This window comes from Rhamphochromis longiceps, linkage group LG11, assembly GCF_057381845.1.
Source record: "Rhamphochromis longiceps isolate RC_006_pf linkage group LG11, R_longiceps_female_GT1.1, whole genome shotgun sequence".
Classification (NCBI taxonomy): domain Eukaryota; kingdom Metazoa; phylum Chordata; class Actinopteri; order Cichliformes; family Cichlidae; genus Rhamphochromis; species Rhamphochromis longiceps.
In genome coordinates this window covers 3557763-3579243 of record NC_140567.1, presented here as the reverse complement: position 1 = coordinate 3579243, position 21481 = coordinate 3557763, and the positions used below count along the sequence as shown (strand labels likewise).

At 42.1% G+C, this 21481-nt stretch overlaps 1 long non-coding RNA gene across 1 annotated transcript in view; it reads left to right on the top strand.

Annotated features, from left to right (window-relative positions):
• The first annotated feature begins 5498 nt into the window (after positions 1-5498).
• The window catches only part of LOC146658428 (uncharacterized), a 34261-nt gene continuing 18278 nt past the window's right edge, over positions 5499-21481 (top strand). The window contains exon 1 of the long non-coding RNA XR_014913867.1: positions 5499-5623. This is a non-coding gene — a long non-coding RNA (uncharacterized LOC146658428). The remainder of the gene's footprint in view (positions 5624-21481) is intronic.

Here is a 21481-nt window from a genome sequence, read left to right as displayed (position 1 = left end):
TGTGGATTCATGGATTTTTTTTTTCACATTCTGTCTCTCACAGTTGAAGTGTACCTCTGGTGCAAATTACTGACCTCTGTCATCATTTTAGGTGGGGGAACTTGCACAATCGGTGGCTGACTAAATACTTTTTTGCCCCACTGTATCTAAAGAAAAGATGGAAACAGGCTCAGTACATCTCAGATCTTTTTTGGAAACGATGGGTACACGAATACCTGCCTTTGTTACAGGAGAGACAAAAAAGGAACCAAAAGAAGAAAAATCTAAAACCTGTAGATATAGTCATTATAATGGATTCTTCTGCACCACGTGGTTCCTGGCCACTTGGAAGAGTTCTGGAAACCATTCATGACAAAAAAGGACTTGTACGATCTGTACGTTTAAAAACAAAGACTAACATTCTTGAAAGACCTGTAACTAAACTTTGCCCTGTTACATGAGACTGTAGCGTAAAAGTGTATTTAAGTGATCTGTTTACTTGTGTTTATTTATGTGTATGTATATGTCTAAAGTCAACTGTATTAGTGGCTCCTTCTTTTCTTTGTGATAAGAATTGCCATATCTGATAGCCATTGCAATTAGGGGCCGGGGTGTAGGAGCCATTTTTGGGTTGACACCTTATGTTGCCGCTAGAGGTCACCTTTTCAGTTGTCTGTATGGTAGGTTTATTTAAAAGTATTTAAGGTAGATGTACGTAATCAGCCTCAGGTGTGTTGTTAATCATAAGAAGGCAGACAGTTTGTGAACGCTGCGCTGTTATGTTAAAAGGATGTTGGAATAAAGACCAAAAAGGACAAGATAAGTACTGCTGGAATTATTCGACTGTTTAATTAATCCATGCATACCAGTGACATCGCGTCACCCCCCAGTTAACAAACACCTCAGTGGCTTTAAGCGCCACAGTGGAAGTAAAACTAAGGGTCTAGAAAATAGAAATTTTAAAATAAGAGGGTGACAGTGTGACAGTGGAAAATAGTTACACAGCTAAAACATTCTATTTTCCTGTTTCTCCTTTTGTGTGTTAGATTTCCCTAAAAACAGGAAATGTAAATTAACTGCACCAAACCCAAAATAATCAAAGAATTTCACGTTGCAGCTTCGTTCCAGCAACAGTCTTAATAGTACTTCTTTCTTTTTTTTCCCATTTATCATTCTTGCCCTTTGTCATGAGGCTAAATTGCAAACACCACCTTGCAATTGGTACATAATTACATCCCTGCTCTGCCACTTTTCACCCTCAGCTCCGCTTGATTCTTTACCTGTGTCATTAGATGTGGAGAGCTCAGGGCACAATGGCTTGGCTTTGGAACACAGTGGAGGGTGTAATTGCACTCGGCTTTGATTACCTCTCATTTGGAGCTGCCTGTTCAATAGCCATTACATGCAGACGCTCCTCTAGCCACTCCTTAATGGCCCACTGGCTCAGTTTTCATTTGCACCGCAAACTGCTATGACTTTTAAGCTCACAAAAGCCTGAGTTCAACTCACAGCTGCTCAGGTCCTTTCTCTCACCACTCCTGATTGATTGGCATGGTAGTAGACACACATTCAATATATCGCTTTTTTAAGTAGAATAGTGCCAGGCTGAAGTGCTAATGCTGAGCAGGAAATCGAGCACAAGTTATTAAAGAAGACTTTTATAGAGTTAAGCCACTATGGATTAAAAGAGGCTAAAAAAATGACTGCAGGTTTTGTGTCAGCCATTAAATTTGATGTGACAGAACCTGATCTGCACTGCTTCATCCATTATAGTCATGCTGCTAACAGGTGGCCTCTTGAATTTTGCCATGTGGTGAGCTTTGAAGAGTCAGGTTTCTTTTTGGATTGTATGTTAATATCAGATGAAACCTGTAGTCCCTCAGATATTTGCCAGTTTTATAAGTATTATTGTATTGATGGTTTGAAAAATGGACAAACAGCAGGACTAAGATGTTTATGCAATAGCCATCAATTACATAAAACATTAATTTAACATAACACACAAGAGTAATTACAGTCACCATCCCGTGACATAATGATATTGACGTTATACTGATAAGTCATAAATAAATAAGCAACTTTACTTGCTAGTTTTAGCTACGTTTTCCTTACTGCATTTAAATAATGTTTTAACCCTCTCAAGGCAGGCGTTGCTGATTTGCAACAGTTAAAAACTAACAACCTGATTACCCCACATACATATTTTATGAGTTTTTTTTACTCAGAAGTACCACTGCAGGACTTGGTTGTGCATTAGCAACAAAAAGTTTAATTTGAGCCCGAGAGGGTTAATGTTTCAGTCTCAGTGACCACACAATAGGAGTGTGCTTAATACTAACAATGCTCTTTAATACTATACATAATATACATCATTTTCCAGATAACATTCACCCACACTGCTGCTTTATCCACTCCAGCTGTGTTGCTTTGAGCCTGTATCAGGTGTTTGAGCTGTTTTCAAACAGTTTGTTCTTTAATTTATAAAACATGTTGCTGTGCTACCACTAGACCTGTCATTTCTGTAATCCTGTAATTTCTGTATACAAGATTTAGATTGTTAATTATATTGTTGGTTTATACACCTTTACGTATGTATATATACCAAATTCCTTGTATGTGTTAGATGTGTTATGTGTAGATATGCTTGGCCAATAAAAGTGATTCTGATTTTGATTCCGTGCATGCAACTAAGACAGTTTGTTTTAGGTGAATGTGCTCAGCCGATTAACGGTGTTTTCACACCTCAGGTGTTTAGCCTGTTTAAATCAAACTCTGTTTGGTTTTCCCTCTTCGTCCAGTTTATTGGTGTAGGTGTGAACACAGTAATCACACTCAGGTGTGAACCAAAACAACTGCACCAAGACCCTTTGAAAGAGTTGGTCTTGGTGCAGTTCCAAATGACGGTGGGAATGTGATCCGACCACAGTCTGACCAACTACAAGAGGTACGTTTAAGCTAGAAAACCTTCTGTAGCCACGTATGCTTTGCATTCTGGGATGAGTCAGGGTACTATAGATGTGCAAACGTCTGTACGGGCTAGCAGCTAGCCGTAAAATGAGTATGAATTCTCTGTTCTCTGCACATTCTTCCTATATTTACTTCTGTTGCTCCCACACACACATGTGGCCAATAAAGGGACTGAACATTCTCACGTGGTTTATAGTGCCTCCACGTTTCTTGGAGATGACTTGAATTTTTCCCTGTGTGAAAATTTTAATGAACAGATTGTAGGGAAAAGATACAAATATTTAAGCTCATTAACTGAATTCGACCACCATAAATAAACTATAGGTGTAAAAATGCTCTAAGACACTTACAGCTGACTTATCCAGTTGATAATCAGCTTAGAACGGTGAGACTGCTTAGACTGCTTGATGTTATTGTGACTGAAGCCAGATAAAAAAATACATCCTTTGTTTAGCTATGTACTACAGGTCCCAAGAAGAACTAGACTGAGTACACAGTATATACCAATCACATACAGCAATAAAACCACTGATAGGTGAAGTAAAGATATTGTTGTTTGTTTTGTTTTTAACAAAGCTCTTTTGATGGAAAAACGTGATTGTTCCTGACAGTGCTATGGATGGTACATGTACCACAGATCTAAACACTGTTACAGACCAATGTCCTCTCCACATTTGGACAATATGCCCAGCTACAAAAACTACAAACAGCTCAAAAAATGCAACCAATAAACCTGGGTGTTAATTTGGTGTTAATCCCAGTGCTTTTGAACATTTATGCACTTCTGAACAAGCTTGGTTTACAGATCCCCCACCCATCCCAACTCATTGGGACCAAAAGTATTCAGTGCCATCATCCAGGTGCCAGACCACAGGACACCTCCAGAGGTCTCCTGTTTTAATGAATAAGAGTTTATTTGGCAGTTAATCAGGTAGCAATAATGTTGTGGCTGATCAGTGTATATAGCAAGCAGGTGATGAAGGATTTGGTCTGAATGTCAGAAAAAAGGGGGATGGAAGATTCTGAAATAGAACAGTTGGTTGAGAGACAAAATAAAGAACACCTATTTAAACTTTTTTTTAAAGGAGAAACGATAAGTCCATGATAGGGTTAGAAATAACCACAGTTGGGCTTGTTATAATCTTACTGTATTTTTAGCCATTTTAGAAAAGTTAATGATTATCACAATAGTACCTTGGCAAGAAGTGTTCAGGGCAAAATATATGTTATTGGATTCCAGCAAACCTTACATTTCGTGTGGTTTGTTGGGCAGAAGCATCTGTGGAATCAACTTTGGAAACAGTTTTTTAAAAGGCAGCATTTTCTGAAATACTGGTTACAGGATGAACCATCAGTTTTTTTATTGTCTGTCTCAAACTAACAGTCACATCAACAAACCATATGATCTATTGCATGAGCACATTGTAACAGTCACAACTGTGTGGTGTCTCTTTAAGACAACCTAAGTCAAGGTTTAGTGATGTCACAAGTGTGCACCTCTGCCCTCTGCAGAGTATGGGAGAAACGTGCTTGCACGTGAACCTAAGGACTGAGACGGACCTTAAATCTTCACCTCCCTAACTCAAGGTAACGTTACGGGTTGTAGGAACACTGCGCTTCATGTATGATAAGACAGCAGCCGGGCCTTGTAATGTTGGTGAAGAGAGTGTGTTTATTAAAGGACAAGAACTGTGGAAGTCCCAGTACCAGTGTGGTTGTGAGTTTTAGTCCTGCTGAGTGTTTCTGCCGCCTCCTCTTAACCACTGAATACAACCCATGTTACAACATGAAGAGGAAACGCATCAGCAAGCCACATTCTGAGGAGCTTTTAAAGTGAGGAAGCAGCCGGTGTAGCCAGCTATGTACTCAGTAAGTCAGTACAGAGTCATTCCCAAACATTTGTGCACAGATGGCAAATCGCCATAATTCTTTGTTGCTCCCAGACCAGCTATGGACTGGCCACAAATGTATATTTGAACCTAGTCAGGCTGTTCTTTAAAGTCTAATGAGAAACCACCTGCATCACAAAGTATCTGACCACTACTATCCAGTTTCCCAAAACACCAACACACAAGAGCATATATACAGTTTAAGTCTTTTTCAAGCAAAACATCTCTGAACATTTCCCAACTTTCTGTGACTTTTTTTTAATACTCAGAATTTGGTGGTTTTGTCTGTTGATCACACAAAACATAGAATTTTAATTACATAAACTTGAACTTTAACAAAAAAGGTGGACATCTTTTTGCCCAAAGACAATTTAATTTTTGTTTCAAAATTGGCAACAGTTATGTATAGGAATTTCTTTGATTCATTCACATTATTTTATTGTATAATGCCTTAGTGCCACTGGATTTTAGCATTTCTCTGGGGTCTGGGGTAAGGAAGTTGGGGGAAGCAGACAGGAAGAATCTTTTGTCTCTTCGACGACTCTGAGAGGTAGCAAGGGAGTGTGAACCTTAAGGTTTGAAACAGCTGTGTACTGCCTTTTGTTCCTGGAAAAGGTATTTAACAGGATGGTCTGTGTGGTTGCTGAACAAATGTTCCATGGACAGACTGATCACCCCTGAGGGCAAAGGTACTTTTGTCCTACCGGTTGTTGAAATGGAGGAGTCACGGAGCCGTGTGTTTTAGCCACCAGCAAGACCATCGACTTTGAGGGGACTCCTGCAGATGGGTGAGTTGTAGCTAACTTGTATACAGTCATGGGGAGTTTTTGTCTGGCCGAGCAGTGAAGTGCCTGCCGACTTCGGAGTCTCCAGAAAGGAAAATCCTGGAGTTCGAGTCCCCAGGCTTGTTTTTCGGTTCCGGTGTTGTGAAAAGAAAAGCAAGCGTCTGCCAGAAAGTAATTGCAAAAACACCGGTGGTTCGAGGAAACGGTGGTTCGAGTCCACCGTTGCTAAGCATTTCTGCACAATACAGTGTGTGGAGTGACAGTATTTTAGCACTTTTCTGCCGAGAAGGGAAGAAGGCGATTGCAGGGGATACTCTGAATGTAAATATGGGATAGGTAGAAGAACGGTTGGGGAGAAGGAAAAGAAATGTTAAACAAGTGAGTTAATAGGTTGATGTGTGGGTGTAAAAACTGTGAAAAATGGGGTTAAAAATGTTGAAAATGGGGAACAAAAACAAGGAAAACAAAAGAAAAAAAGAGAGGGAAAATAATTGTTTCCAACTGGGGGGAGTGGTGATACGTGGTGATTTACAGCAGGACACACCGCTGGCTAATGTTTTTTCTTATGACAGGGTTACAGGCCTGGAGTGGAGCTACTCCAGGAGAAAGGCCCTGGAATTTTTAAGAGACAATGCACAACTTTATTGTGCATGTCTAATTGTGTTAAGTTGACATATGGCAAAAGATTTTTAAATTGCAGGGACCGTGACATGAGCGATATGGAAGAACAGACTGAGGTGCAGAAGACCAGGAGAGAAGGCTTCAAGAGGACCAGTGAGACGCAGGGACCACTTTCAGCCCACAGAGGGCTGTGCCAATGGACTTCCTAGAGATTGTCATGACGAGATTTTGAACAGCAAAATCATAAATAATGTGAAAGAGTTTCTACATTGACGTTGAGGAAGACTACAGGAGTGTACGACTTGCTCTGCTCTAGTGATGCGCGAATCATGAACGAATCGTTCAATACTCGAGAATCACTTTACTGACTCATGAATCATGATTCACAAGCCCAACTGACTCACTGACTCATCCCTGTTGCTGTTAGCAGCAATGTATCTAGCTTATAATTAAAATTGTGGAGAAAAACACAACATCCAGTATCGTACCAAAAAAATTTCTGCTCTGAACTGGAAGAAAAAACCCTGAGTAGAAGCTCACATCAAGAAAATAGCTCCTCGGTTCACAGTAGCATCGCTCTGTTAACATGCTAACAGCACATTTGAGCTACTCACCCCCTCCCTCCTGTGCTGAATCATAAGTGTAAGCAAATCACTCAGGACTCACTAACCCCCTCCCTCCTGTGCTGAATCATGGAGCGAGCGAATCACTCACTCACTAACAGGGCTGGACTGGGACAAAAAATCGGCCGGGCATTTTGACTAGAGACCGGCCCACCAGGATACAGATTGAAAATGTGATGTCATTCGGGGTAAAACCGCAAAGGATTCTGGGAACTTGTGGCAAGAGGTACTAGCGCACGCAGGCTTTCAATTGAACTCAGTTACACAGCGATAAAAAGAAACCCAAAAAATGGCAAGAAGCTGTTGTATTATTAACTGCAATAGCCGGTCGCATGACAGCCACGGGAAGCCGATGGGTAAAGAGATCGTTTTTTTTATCGGATTACGTCGTTGAAGAGAAAAAATTTTAAGCCATGTTTCCGAAGTAAGAGCCGACGGATGGTCTGGATATACCAAATATAACGTCTCAGAACACTCCAGCTCACATGTTAGTCTGCTCCAAGCATTCCCACAAAGGTCAGTGTTTTGTAGTAGTTAATACGTCATTTTTCTTAACATAATTGGTGATATAGGTTACAAGCAAGTCTGGCGCTGGACAGAAATTGTCGCGCTATGCTCCTTTATTTATTGTGCATAAATAGTGAATTGTCCTGACACAATATTGTGTTTCGCTTCTGTTATTACCATGGCACATTGACAAAAACATAAACTTTTATTCACAGGATAAAACAGTTGTTTTGTATCACTAATTGTCCAGTGCGATTACAGCATACAGTATTATTGTCACTGCTACATTTCTGTAATGAACCAGAAATTATTTCCACTACTAATTAATTACCGTTGAGCTCAAAGGTCCTATTAATAAACGGTTAACGAATGTGTATTTATGACGACGACTTGTGAGACTGGCAAACTTACCTTTGTTCGTACAATGGTCTTTCGTTCTACACGGTGCATTTCAAGGTCCTGTACCCATCCGTCGGTAAACTGTACCTGGGCTTGTTGCAGTGACCTGAAGTCACTAAACTTCATGAGTGTATGCACTCACTCCAAGAACCGTATAATTATAAATCTGAGCGTGGTGAAAGTTGGGCAGCACGCTAACGTCTTTTGTCCCTCTGTGTGCTCGTAAGGGTCTGACCCTTTCACTCCTTTGATTTTTTCCTCGTATCTTTTCTTTGTCTTTTCGTCGAGTCTATCTTTGTACGGCCCGGCATTGTTCTCCTTTTGTTTTGTACATATCTTTTTTGTGCGGCAAAGAAAAAACAAGAAGGCATTGGAACTGGAGAATGAACGTTTTGCGGTGCTGCAAATGCTTGCATTTGATGCGGTACTTGGATTGTTTTGCCACGAGTTCCCGGCATGCAATGCGCGAAAATCACGTGATTGCTAAACAAGGGGGCGGGTGCATTCGGCCTCCTCGGCTGTAATTGGTCCAGCCCAGAGTCGATCATGACCAACTGGCCAATCCAACACCTTTCATTATATATACCCTTCCTAAAAAAAAAAAAAATTCCATCGGCCCATAAAAACAAAAAATCGCCAGCGGCCCACCGGGCAAATGCCCGGTATGCCCGATGGCCAGTCCAGCTATGCTCACTAACCCCCTCCCTCCTGTGCTGAATCGTAAGCGAATCGCTCAGGACTCACTCACCCCCTCCCTCCTGGCTCACAGCTTCTTCTTCTTCTTGGTTGGCAACCAATGTTAAGGCACATTACCGCCCCCTGGCTCACAGCTCAGTGGACATTTAGATGAGAAAATATATATTTAACACATTTAAGGAAAATACTAACAAAATAAAAATAAACAAAATAAATGTTTATTAAGCAATTTTGATAGGAAATTGCTTAATTTTAGAAATGTTTTTGCTCTTTTTTGCTCTATAAAATAGTTGTTTTCTTTTAGAATCATTTATCTTAGCAGTAGGATTTACATGAAAAGAGAAACAAATTAAGCTTGAGTGAAAATGTACATTTTTTGCACACTCTGGTCGACTGACTCAGTGAATCAAATGACTCAAAAAACCCGATTCACTTTGGTGAGTGACTCATTAAAACTCGATTCAGTAAAAAGAATCAAATTTACCATCACTACTCTGCTCCTAAATCTACAGCCCCGTTGGAACAGAAACTGAGGGATGAAGAGAGCGTGCCAAGCTCCAAAAGTGACAGCGCAGAGGGAAACCAGCGTTGGAATTATGACTGTAAATGGCACAGACACCAGGAGCCATGACCGTGACTGGGAATGACTGTCATGGTCCTGGGTCGGTGACCCAGCGCTTTTAGTTTGTTATCATTTTCTAGATGATGATTGTTTAAGTTCTGTTATTTTCGATCTGCCTCTGAGTCTGCGTCTGTATCTGTCTGTCTATGGTGTCTCCCCATCTGTTTGTGAATCTGTCTGTTTAGTTCAATGTCTTGTCTGGTTCCATGTGTCTGAGTTTCCTGTTTTATTGTGAAGGTCCGTGTCGTATGTGAGTGTGATCAGTTTACGTTTCCCCTGTCCCGTCAGCCCAGATTCCTCCCAGGTGTGTTGCCCTCCTGTCTCTCATCCCCTGATTACTGGTGTGTGTATTTAAGCCCTGTGTGTTCTCCTGCCTGTTGCCGGTTCGTCTGTGTTCCTCCGTGTCAGTCTGTGTTACTCGGTGTCCTGCTTGGCTCTCTGCCTCTCATCCCTTTTTGTATCATCTCAGGTTTGTCATTTAGCTTTCCCAGTTCAGGTCTTTAGTTTTGTCTTCCCTCTTGCCTGTTTGCCTTCTCACTCCTGTATAAATAAACTCACCAGCATCTTATCCACTGCCTGCATCTTGGGTCCTCCTTCTAACTCCACACGGCTCGCCTCGGCAGCCGTGACAATGACCACCTAATGCTGTTTTACTCTACCATGCATACTTTGATATTCTGGAGAGGGCCTTTCCTCTGTATCATTGTTGCTGCCATTTGCATGTGAGAGCTTACATTGTGAGGATGATTAAAAATGAACAAAGGGTGGTGGGAGAACAGTGACGTGAGGATACACAGTGTGAAACTCCTTAAATGTACAATAATGTTGATGTGATATACAGAATGTCAGGAAAGAAATTCTATTATTAATGTGATTCTTAAGGTTTGATTTAAGAATCAAAGGGGTGGGATTGTATAGGAATTCTTTTATTCATGTATTATTCACATTAGTTTATTGTATAATGCCTTGGTGCCACTGGATTTTAGCATGTCTCACTCTCATGCAGTTAGACAGATGGTGGGGGTCTGGTAAGGAAGTTGGGGGAAGCAGACGAGAGCCATGCTAGGCTCAGTGAGACTCTGCTGACCGTCTGCCCCACGATCATGCAGGCTCTCCACCAAGCTTGGTTTTCTGTTCTTTGTTTTGATTAAAGAATGTTAGCTACCACTCACCACTTGTCTGCAGGCTTTATTTAATGGAAAACTTCCACAACCGTTGCAAATGGCTTTCTAACTCTAACCTACCCTAATACCCAGTAGGTTGCTTGCAATTTGGTGGAAGATAATAGGATACAGTCAGGGGAAAAATTACTTGAACCCCAGCTGTTAGTCTATAAGTGGTCATACTAAGTCTATAATTTCAATGGTAGGTTTATTTGAACAGTGAGAGACAGAACAATAACCAAAAGATCCCGAAAAATATATTTCAAAAAAACGTATAAATTTATTTGTATTTTAATGAATAAAATAATAATATTTGACTCCCTGTCAATCAGCAAGATTTCCGTCTCCGTGTTGACATTAGGAGCCTTCTCAACTCGTTACCTGTATAAAAGACAGTTGTCCATCAAAGCAGTCAGTCTATCCTGATTCCAAACTCTGCACATGGCCAAGACCAAAGAGCTTTCCAAGGATGTCCGGGACGAGACTGTGGACCTACACAAGGCTGGAATGAGCTACAAGCCTGTAGACAAGCAGCTGGGGGAGAAGGTGATGACAGTTGGCGCAATTATTCGCAAATGAAAGAACCATAAAATAACTGCCAATCTCCCTCGGTCTTGAGCTCCACGCAAGATCTCAACTCATGGAGTTTCAATAATAGTACGAACGGTGTGGAACCCATCCGGGAGAAACTTGTCAGTGATCTCAAGCCAGCTGAGACCATAGTCACCAAGAAAACAGTAACACACTACACGGTGAAGGACTGAAATATTGCCGTCCCTCTGCTCAGGAAAGCACATGAACAGGCCTGTTTGAAGTTTGCCCCTGAACATCTCAATGATTCAGAGGAGGACTGAGTAAAGTGTTGTGGTCAGATGAGACAAAAATTGTGCTATTGGGCGCCAACTCAACTCGCCGTGTTTGGAGGAAGAAGAATGCTGCCTATGACTCCAAGAACACCGTCCCCACGTCCAGTGTTGGTTAAGTTACCTGAAAAAAGTAATCAGTAACTAATTACCGATTACTTCCCCAAAAAAGTAATCCCGTTACTCTACTGATTACTTATTTTCAAAAGTAATTAATTACTTAGTTACTTAGTTCCTTAGTTACTTTTTAAAAACACGATTTACAACCTGAATAAAGCGATAGATCTTTCAGCCCAATTCTACTTTTTCTGCATAATCCATCATACAAAATGTAATCAAATGGAAAAGTCTCTTTTTAAAATTAGTTTTATTAGTTTTAACCTTTTAACTTTATGCATCAAGCAAAAATTTAATTATATGCAACATTCTCTGACTGGAGGAAATTAGTTTAACATTTAAACCTATTTTCTGCACATTCCAGCACATAAAATAAAATATTTTTTGTGTTTACACTCAGTCTTTCAAATAGATGCAAGTAAAACACAGCAGAAAATAAATAAAGTCACAGACTCAGCGGTCCTTTTGCTCTATTTTCACCTGTAAAGCAGGACTAGGGTAGGCGGAGGTTTACCCTGGTGCAGGTGAGCCGCAGCGGTCAGTGGAAGAATCCGCGAGTTTCTCTGTGAGTTTCCCATTACGTCGTAGCTACTCGGTGCTTGCTTGGAAGTTTAGGGGGTTTTTTCGCTGTAAAAAGAAGTTTTCTTCCCACGCACAGCGGACACTAATGTTTTTGTCACTTTTTACGGAGTCAAACTCAAAATAAGGTCAGTACTTCCACGCTTTAAACGCTGCACGCTCATACTCTCTCTGCACTCGATATATGATCCATTGTTGATCTGCACACAGCTGTTGTCACGAACGTCGCACTCGCTTACGTCACTGTCGTGAGACATTCTCGCAAAAAAATCACGGTTTTAATAATGCATTACAAGTAACGCGTTACTGCCCATCTCTGCCCTCGTCAAACATGGAAGTGGAAACATTATGCTTTGGGGGTGTTTGTCTGCCAAGGGAACAGGACAACTGCACCGCATCAAAGGGAGGATGGATGGGGACATGTACCGTTAAATATTGGGTGAGAGGCTCCTTCCCTCAGAGCATTGAAAATGAGTCATGGGTGGGTATTACAGCATGACAGTGATCCAAAACATACGGCCAAGGCAACAAAGGACTGCCTCAAGAAGAAGCATATTAAGGTCTTGGAGTGGCCGAGTCACTCTCCAGACCTTAGTCCCACAGAGAATCTGTGGAGGGAGCTGAAGGTTCCAGGAGTGGGACGACATCCCCTCTGAGATGTGTGTAAAACCTGTGGCCAACTATAAGACACATCTGACCCTTTGTGATTGCCAACGACCAAACGCCAAAGCACGTTCTGCAAAGGGATCAAAAACGTATTTCCTTCATGAAAATGCAAATTTCTTACTGTTTAAAAATGCATTTTTCTGGATTGTCTTGGTTATTGTTCTGTCTCTCACTGTTCAAATAAACCTGCCATTGAAATTATAGACTGATCATTTCTTTGTTAGAAGGCAAACCAAATCAGCTGGGGTTCAAATAATTTTTCCCTGACTGTAAGTACATGTAGGGGTGATGTATTAATTATTTATTTATTCTTCTAAGTAATTTACTATATATGTAAACTTTTGTATTTGCTTTTTAATCTTCTTTTTTCTTCTTTTCTTCTTCACAGGCTATTTCCTAATTCCCTTTCATTTTTAGCATAATTATGCCCTGATTATTCGAACACTTAACTAGTTTAATTAAAATTTAGAGTACAGAATCATCTGGCTGTAATTGTAAAATGAAGCCAAATGTGTGTAAAATGTATTAATTGTGTGTATTGCAGTGTGTGGACTGACTAGGGGTTTTCCATAGATGAGCTGTGACTGTTGTGACAACAAAGAACAAACTGCAGCGCCTCTAATGATAGCTGTAGTTTAGATGTTTCCTGGAGGCCTGGTGTCATCCACTTATAAAGAGTCACACTGTACACACACAGAATACCTCAGACAGACGTCTCCATTTCTAAACAGTGACTCTTTCTTTTATGTGGCTTACGGTGCAATGTACAAAGTTACAAAGATTTTAGACACTGAAGAAGTATGAAGAGACGTTGCTTTTAAAAGAAACTTAAAATGGCAAAGCTCAAAGCCATTGCCCAATGTATTCAAACAGGTAACTACCATTAATGGATTCAGTCAATGCATTAATTTCACTACTATGTTTTAATGTTAATTTTGGGCCTTGCGGGCAAAACCAGCTGCTACAGAGAATAACAGTCGAATCAGAATCTTAACCATACACTGAACCTTGATATTAGACATACTTCCTGAAATCCAAAGCATCATTTGAAGGTCCCCAACTCAGTTGTTTGAGTTGAGAATTCAATTATACAGTTGTGAGCATGTGATGATAGTTAACTGATGAGAACAGCATAAATCTGAGGTCAAGTATATCAACAGTGAAAACTGTATTCTGCTTTAGGATGGATAAGTGATATACAAGGACATATATCACTTGCAATAAATCTGCCATCATAAGCACCTTATATTAATGTTACTTTCTGTAAATGTTAGGAATGTGATTTAAACTCAGTTGCTGAATATAACATTACATTAGCACAAACTGACAGTGATGATTAGGTGAATTGACTAGAGTTGCAATATTTTTATGCATTTTCACGCGTAGTTGGGCCTCAGTCACAAGTGTCTAGGCACTGGTCAGTGATGCTGGTTGCTAGGCAAAACTACATCTTTTCTGAAAGAGTTAGCAAGTGGTTGCTAGAGGTTTCACAACCGCAAAGAGGACACTGCCACTGCTAGCTGTAGCTTGCATGAAAGAGACCGACTCTTGTGCAAAAACCTGCCATTTACTCTCTGAGCTAATGTGTGATGCAACAGACAATGTTCACCTTCGTCTTATCGCAGCAACCGAGACATTTTTCCATTTTGAGCTTGTGTGGCACTCTTCATAGTTTCAGTACTCACTTGGTGAGTAGTTTTCAGGTGTTTGCAGACTTAGCACAGTTAGTGTCTCTAATGCAAACTAATAAATATACTGTTAAAAAATGACACAGTTAATGTATACAGAAATATGGCTTAAACGGTTGTGTGGAAAATACCATGAGAGGTGGCCCAATGATGATTTGTCTGTATACTGAAGTTAGTGACGATCCAAACACAGCTGTGCCAAATAAGAAGGGAAGTGAATTCGAAATAAATTATAATGATTAATAATTTAGAAGTTTTGGAAGGAATTGTCCTATTTGCAAAAAAAAAGATCTTATAATAGTGAAGTACATTGGATAACAGCTGTAAAAACAGACAGGTGGCCCACCCTAAAGCATATCCTGCTCAATCATTCTTCTGCCATCATATTTTAGAAAGTAAACATCAGTAAGCTTACACAGGCAGGCAACCAGGGATTGAAAACATGAATTCACCATAAATCCATCAGAAAAGTGCTTACTGAGGTGACAGATTGAGGAAGCTGAGGGACATTTTCCCTTCAACAACTGCAGGAGTCTTCCTCTGCTGGCTATCACAAGGAATACAGATTTCAGGCACCTCAGCTTCGACTTCATTTTTCAGATTCATAAGCAAAGAGCATTTAAAAGAGATGGATGTAGCCTTAAAGTCCAAAGACTCGTCGGAAGTAATTTCACATTTATCTCCAAAAAGTCATTAATTTGTCTTCTTCAGTTTTTCTCAAACTGCAAACTAAACCCACCTCTGTCAGACGCCTGCTCACTGACTGTGTCGCCTTTGATAAAGCCCCGTCACTACACTAATGGCAAATTCACACAAGTACAAATGTTTACCGGTGACCAGCTCAGCATGTGTATGAATATGTGTGACGGTGTGTTGAAAAGAGGTTAAGAGAGACAGTTAATTACAGAATGCAAATGAAGTAGTTGGAACAGCCGTTCAGAAAGTGTCATTCTGACTCCTCGTTCGCCTGTTCAGGCAGATTTAATAAGCATCCCTCTCACGTCCTCCTGCAGGAAACCCACATCTACACCAAAGTAATCTCTCAGCTACGAGTCCTGCTGCTTGAGCCATGACAATGTAATTCATGCTAAGCGCAGTCACAGAAGCTGCGTCTCCAGCTCTCATCTACAATCAGTGTTACGGAGCACACGACTGGCCCCTGTTGATTTAGAGTGGCAGTGTGTTTACATCAAACCTACACTACAGCAAATGAATCCTTTCAGCTTTTGAAGCCCAGATTGTTTGCTGAGCAGCATCGTGTCACTCTTAACTCATATAAGTCACGTGGTGTGAATAACAAACTTGTTTGATTGCTCTGTGGCCTTCAAATGTTGTTTCTCCTTTTCAAAGCTACATTGATAATTGTTAAAATATAACGATAATTCAGAAGGAATCACAGCTGGATAGCTAAATGCATGTTGAAAGGAAGCAATAAGTATGAGAGAATGAGTTGCTGAGGGTGGGTGCAGCTCAGGAGTCAGAGCAGGACATCTAATTGGAAGGTTGGTGGTTCGATCTCTGGCTTCCTTTGGGAAGATAATGAACCACAGGTTGCTCCTGATGCATTCATCAGTGTGAATGTTTGATAGAAAGGCACTTAGACACAGGAAAAAATAAGGCTTGTTGTAGGGCTTGAGTAGAGAAGAAAAATGCTGTCCATTTTACCATTTATAGCATCCCTCTCACCTATACTATGCACTTACTGCACAGAGCTCAAATGTGTTTTTCAACCCTGAAAGAATTATTTCATCACAGTCTTTATTATTTCTGATTTATTTCATTCAGTCTGCAGGGACTGCAGCCAGACTTGGAGCCACACACAGCAGTTTTTCCTACATTACTGCAAACCTAACACATCAACCTTGTTACACTATGGGCTACAGTTTTTGTGTTCTCAGGAATGCAGTCAGGGTCCTAACTGCAATGAAGATAATGCTGCGGGGCTGGGATACCTCACACGCGATTTTACAAGGAGGTGATGTCAGCATATCAGCTTTTTATCCAGACTCGGGCACAATGTCTTTTTCTTGTAAATTTTGTCCCCAGTAAAATGAGTAAAATGACACAACCTCGTCGCCCCTGGGATGTTCGTTTTTACAGTCCTGCAGCTCGCCCTCGAGTTTCAGCATGCACAAGCTCCACAAGTCACCTCTTAAATCTCCACACAGCTCTGGAGAGTTTACAACCAAAATCAGAGATAAGAGCAGGTGTTGCCAGCTTCAAGCCCCACCATCAACCACAGTCCCTGCTGCACTATCTTAATTGTACAAGACAGGCAGCCTCAAACTACAGAAGAATTAAAAGAGATCAACACGTTCAATTTAATCCACGAGACCATGCCGGCAAAGAGGACTCTCTAATTACTTATGCTAATACAGCAACGACAGAGAGGCAGAAAGGAAAGGAGCGAGGAGGATGGAAGGATAGCTGCAACTGGTGCATCGCTCAGGGTGTGCCGTAATTAAAAACAGAATTAATCTTTTGGACGTACAGGCTGAAGAAGAGGCAGACCCCACTCTCACACTGAGTCCCACAGTGAGGAGCAGAAGCCACTGAGAGGTAATTACTGTTATCTGCTGGCTGTTTTATTAACATGTGTCCTCAAAGAATGGAGGAGTTTAACTTGGCCCCTGCTTCAGCTGATGCCACGCTCGATAGATCGGCAGAGAAAGCGATTACAAAATGGAAAAATGGGCCCAATTTCTTTTCTCTTGATCCTGAAAAGAAAATAGAGAGCAGTTCTTCTACTCCCACTCTCTAAAGTTCCCTCTGGGGAGTGATTTTTCCTCTGATACATGCAGAGAGTGAGGAGGAAGAACAGAGAAGAGTTGGAGCGTGAGGACAGGAGGGGGAAGATAGGAGAGTGAAACAGACTTGGATGAGAGAAGGAGGTGCCGAGTGGGGAGCGGAGATAGATCAAGCAAAAGATTTTGCCGCTTTAGCGGCAAGCCGAGCGAGAGCCGAAGCACACAGAAAGCACGTGTGCCAACAGCCGGTAATTACACGCCAATCATCTGCCCACAGGCCAGTGCAGGGATTAACTAAGCGGAAAAACGGCAGGAGAAATTCAATTAAAAAACAAATTAATAAGCAGATAGGATTTTTCAAGGGTTTGGAAACAGGGGCCAGCCGAGAGGCGGGCTCAGACCTGTGCATGCTGGTCAGTTGTTGGGAGCGTGCGTGCAGGTAGAAGGGATGGTTTCTAACCTGAGGAAACACGGAAGGAAATGCAGTGATCCAATTTTGTGATAGCGTAATTCATGCATGTTTTTCATATCCACGATAACCTCGGGCGGAGAGTTTTCTTTCCACCTTCTGTGTGGAGTGTGGCACAGAGGAAGGAGAAACTAACACTGCTAATGCTAAATAATCTGTAGGCGAACTGCAGCGGATCTGTGGTGTCTGGGATGGAGGAGGAGATGATGTTCTTCAGCAGCCTCTCAAACACCTTCATTACTACCGAGGTCAGTGCAACTGGCCGGTAATCGTTCAGGGATGAGGGTTTGCTGTTCTTGGGCACAGGGATGATGGTGGATCTTTTGAAGCATGTGGGGACCACAGACTTCGCCAGGGACTCGTTGAAGATGTAAGTGAACACACCTGCTAGCTGGTCAGCACAGCAGCGCAGCAGACGGCCGGTGATGCCGTCTGGCCCCGCCGCTTTCCTTGTGTTCACTCTCCTCAGTGCCGCTCGGACGTCATGCTCCGCGATGCTGGTCACCGGTCTCTCGCTGATGACGTCACTGTCCTCGGTAGTCAGGCGGTAGATAGCATTAGCCGCCTGGCTAACCTCGAAACGGGCGTAGAACTGATTCAGCTCGTTGGTGAATGCAGAGTCAGCGTTGATCGGCGCAGTGTCCCTGGCTTTGTAGTCCGTAATGGTGCGTAGTTCGTGCCACATACTCCGTGTGTCGCCCTGGTGGAAGTGGGACTCCACACGTTCCCGGTACCGGCATTTGGCATCTCTCACCGTGCGCCGCGCGCCGTATGAGGCCGCTTTGTAGGCACTCATATTGCCAGTGGCAAGACCCGCGTTGTAGGAGGCGGTCCTGGCGTTTACTGCAGTGCGGATCGATCTGTCCATCCACGGTTTCTGGTTTGGGAATGTGGTGACTCTCGCAGTGGGGATAATCTCCTCCGCTAGCATATTGACGAAGCATACTGCTACTTCCGTAAACTCGTTGATGTCGACTGCGCATGCTCTGAACATGTCCCAGTCGACATCGTTGAGTGCGTTCTGTAGCGTAGCTTCTGATTGGGCAGTCCACCGTTTTACCTCTCTCGTGGTCACGTCTTCCCTCCGTATGCTTTGTTTATACTGGGGAATGAGGAAGATGGCGTTGTGGTCAGACTTCCCAAAAGCCGGGTGTGAGACAGCTTTGTAGCCCTGCTTGTATGGCGTGTAGCAGTGATCCAAAATCCGATCCCCTCTCGTTGGACACGAGACATGCTGGTAAAAGTTTGGCATGACTTGTCTGAGGTTCGCTTTGTTAAAGTCTCCTGCTACAATGAGGGCTGCGCCCGGGTCCTTGTTTTGAAGCGAGCTCAGCACATCATGTAATTCGGACAAAGCCATACCTGTGTCCGCTTGGGGTGGCGATGACCGAGGTGAACTCACGGGGCAGATAGAAAGGGCGGCACTTAATGCTCAGGAACTCCAGATGTGGCGAGCAGCCGCTGGAGAGAGTAGAAATGCTCCTGGCATCACACCACTTTCTGTTTACCATGAAACACACTCCTCCACCTTTGGTTTTGTTCGACTCTGCCGTTCTATCCGCGCGGAGCACAAAGAATGAATCCGACGGAGTTACGGCCTGGTCCGGCACGGTGGGGGTCAGCCATGTCTCCGTGAAGCACAGAATGTTGCAGTCCCTCATGTCACGTTGGAAGGTGACCCTTGCTCTTAGGTCATCGAGCTTGTTCTCCATGGATTGTACATTGGCCAGTAGGATACTGGGCAGTGGTGCGCGATGCGCCTGCTGTCTCAGTCTGTTCCTAATACCAGCGCGTTTCCCCCGGCGCTTCTTTGTTCTGCGCCTCGGATGAGCGGCCCGTCCTTTGTTGTTCTCCGCGCCGCGTAGAATCTCTGGCGGCTAGGAAGGGTTGGGTTTAAAAGTGTCCAAGATTAGATGTGCAAACTTGGCACCGATGTTTACAAGTGATCCGCTGTCGTAAACTATAAGACAAGAGGATTTTGGGATGTAAACCAGAGCAAAAAATAGGTAAAAAACAAGAAAAGTAGATAGTCGGAGCGGAGCGGTCAGGAAGGCGTCTGGAAGTGGCCCCGCCATCTTGTATATGGCGCGGCCCCGCCTACTGTTGGTGTTTTTGGAACATTTTCAATGGAATTGTCTCACAAATAATATGGATGTAAGTTAAAAGCTGCCCAAGAAATTAGATTGTAGTATTCTGATGTTGTGTGTCTTTGTGTTGCACCATTCATAGAGTGCCTATTATTCTGATGGTCCGAGGTTTTCTGAGTTGGGGTTTCTGTTCAGGTTTTACAATATTTTAGTGCTTGAAGTTGTGATTCTTGTGAATTCTGGCGTTGGTTTCCTTTTGTGTTCCTGCCTTGATTGTTTTCTTTTTGGTTTCAGTTTTGTGACATTATTACCTTTTGTTTTTCATCTTTCATTTATTATCATGTGCCTCCCTGGTGTTTCCTTGACTGGGATTTTGTCTCTTCTCTGTATTCAGCTGGGCTTGCTTCTTATTTCCTGTTTTACTTTGATTGATTGATAGTGTCTCTTGTGTCTTGCACTGAGTTTTACTTTCTCCCTTGTGACTCTCCTACGCTCAGCTTTGCCTCATTCTCCAGCCTGTCTCCACTTCCCTAATTGGCCCTCTGTGTGGGTTTGTGTGTGCGTTTTTTCCCTCTGTCCTTTGTTTCATCGGTCTGTTCAGCACCAACCTGCCACCTCCTCGCGTCTCGGAGTATTTTGGCCGTGTGTTTGGGGGCTTGGGTTTTTTTTTTGGAGATCAGTTATTAGACAGTTATAGACATATAGGTCCTCAGCCAACTAGGCATTAAACATGTTCTACTGTGAAGTTCGACATTTTAACATGGGAGTCTTTCAGTCTATGGGGGCTCGGTTTTGGAGCCACCCTTAAAATGTATTTGGTGAATTTTTGGCACTGACACGGGCAGATTTGGCATTCCTTTGATTGCTGTCTTTTGAAATAAAACTTGTGCTTCACATACCAGTTGATTCTTATTGAATCAACTGGTATGTGAAAAAAAACTGTGCTGTTTTAATCTTCATACCAGTCTCTGGCTCTTGACTCTGTTCTGCAGATATATTTATATATATATCTCATCTCAGGAAGAGGTCAATAGACTGGCCCAGGAAAAGCATTATTAACCAGGTAATTGCTGGATAATTGGATAACTGTTTGTTGGCACTTCACCAGTGTGTGTTATTGCCTGCCCACCAACATGATTAATGAGTCCATAATTCATATTCTCTGTAATTATGTCCTTTCAGCTCATTCAGCCCACGTTATTACTGTTCTGTTAATGGTGGTGTCTCAGTGATGTTTATGTGGAAATTCTTGCTCAGAACAAAGGAAAACTTGTAAAAGCATGGCCTGGTGAATCTCTCCTGTAGCATAGTCACAGCGTCTGCACTCAAGCAAAGTCAAATACAGATCCATCAAAATGTAACAGCCTCACTGGCTGAGGCGATGCATGGAAAGAAAATAGGATGAATAAAGTTTTATTAGTCTTCATTGATTGTTCTGTAATAAGTCAGCATAAATCTTAACATGAGTCCAAGGGCCGGCTGTCGGAGGCTCTTGTTTATAGTCTGCACAATTTCTAATTTATGCATTTAGTGACATGGAATTAATTGGACCTCAAAATATATAATTTTTACAAGCAGCCCACAGCTTATCTTGGAGGACACTGTAATAAGCTAAGCCCATCAATTTGTAAAGAGTGAAAAATGACTCATTTTCAGCATTTACATCTGCAGTGTAGTGGCTCAATTAGAGCTACATTTGTGTTTTCTCCTCTCTTGCTTGCTGTGCATGCAAGGGATTCAACTTCTGACTTTTATGATAGAATATTGTAGTTTTAATTTGCTAATGATGACTATCACAAAACACCCAGCCTAATGTCACCACAGTGGACTTCAAGTAGGTTTTGTCAACAATAATAAGAGTTATAGCTCACTAGCTAGATGACTTGTAAGGCATCTCTTTCTATGCTTTGGCCACTTTCTTTTTATTTAGCAAGAACAATGCATGTTAACATGAATATTAATGGACATCAATGTAAGAAAATATGACATGTACATTTTACAACAATAGACAGTT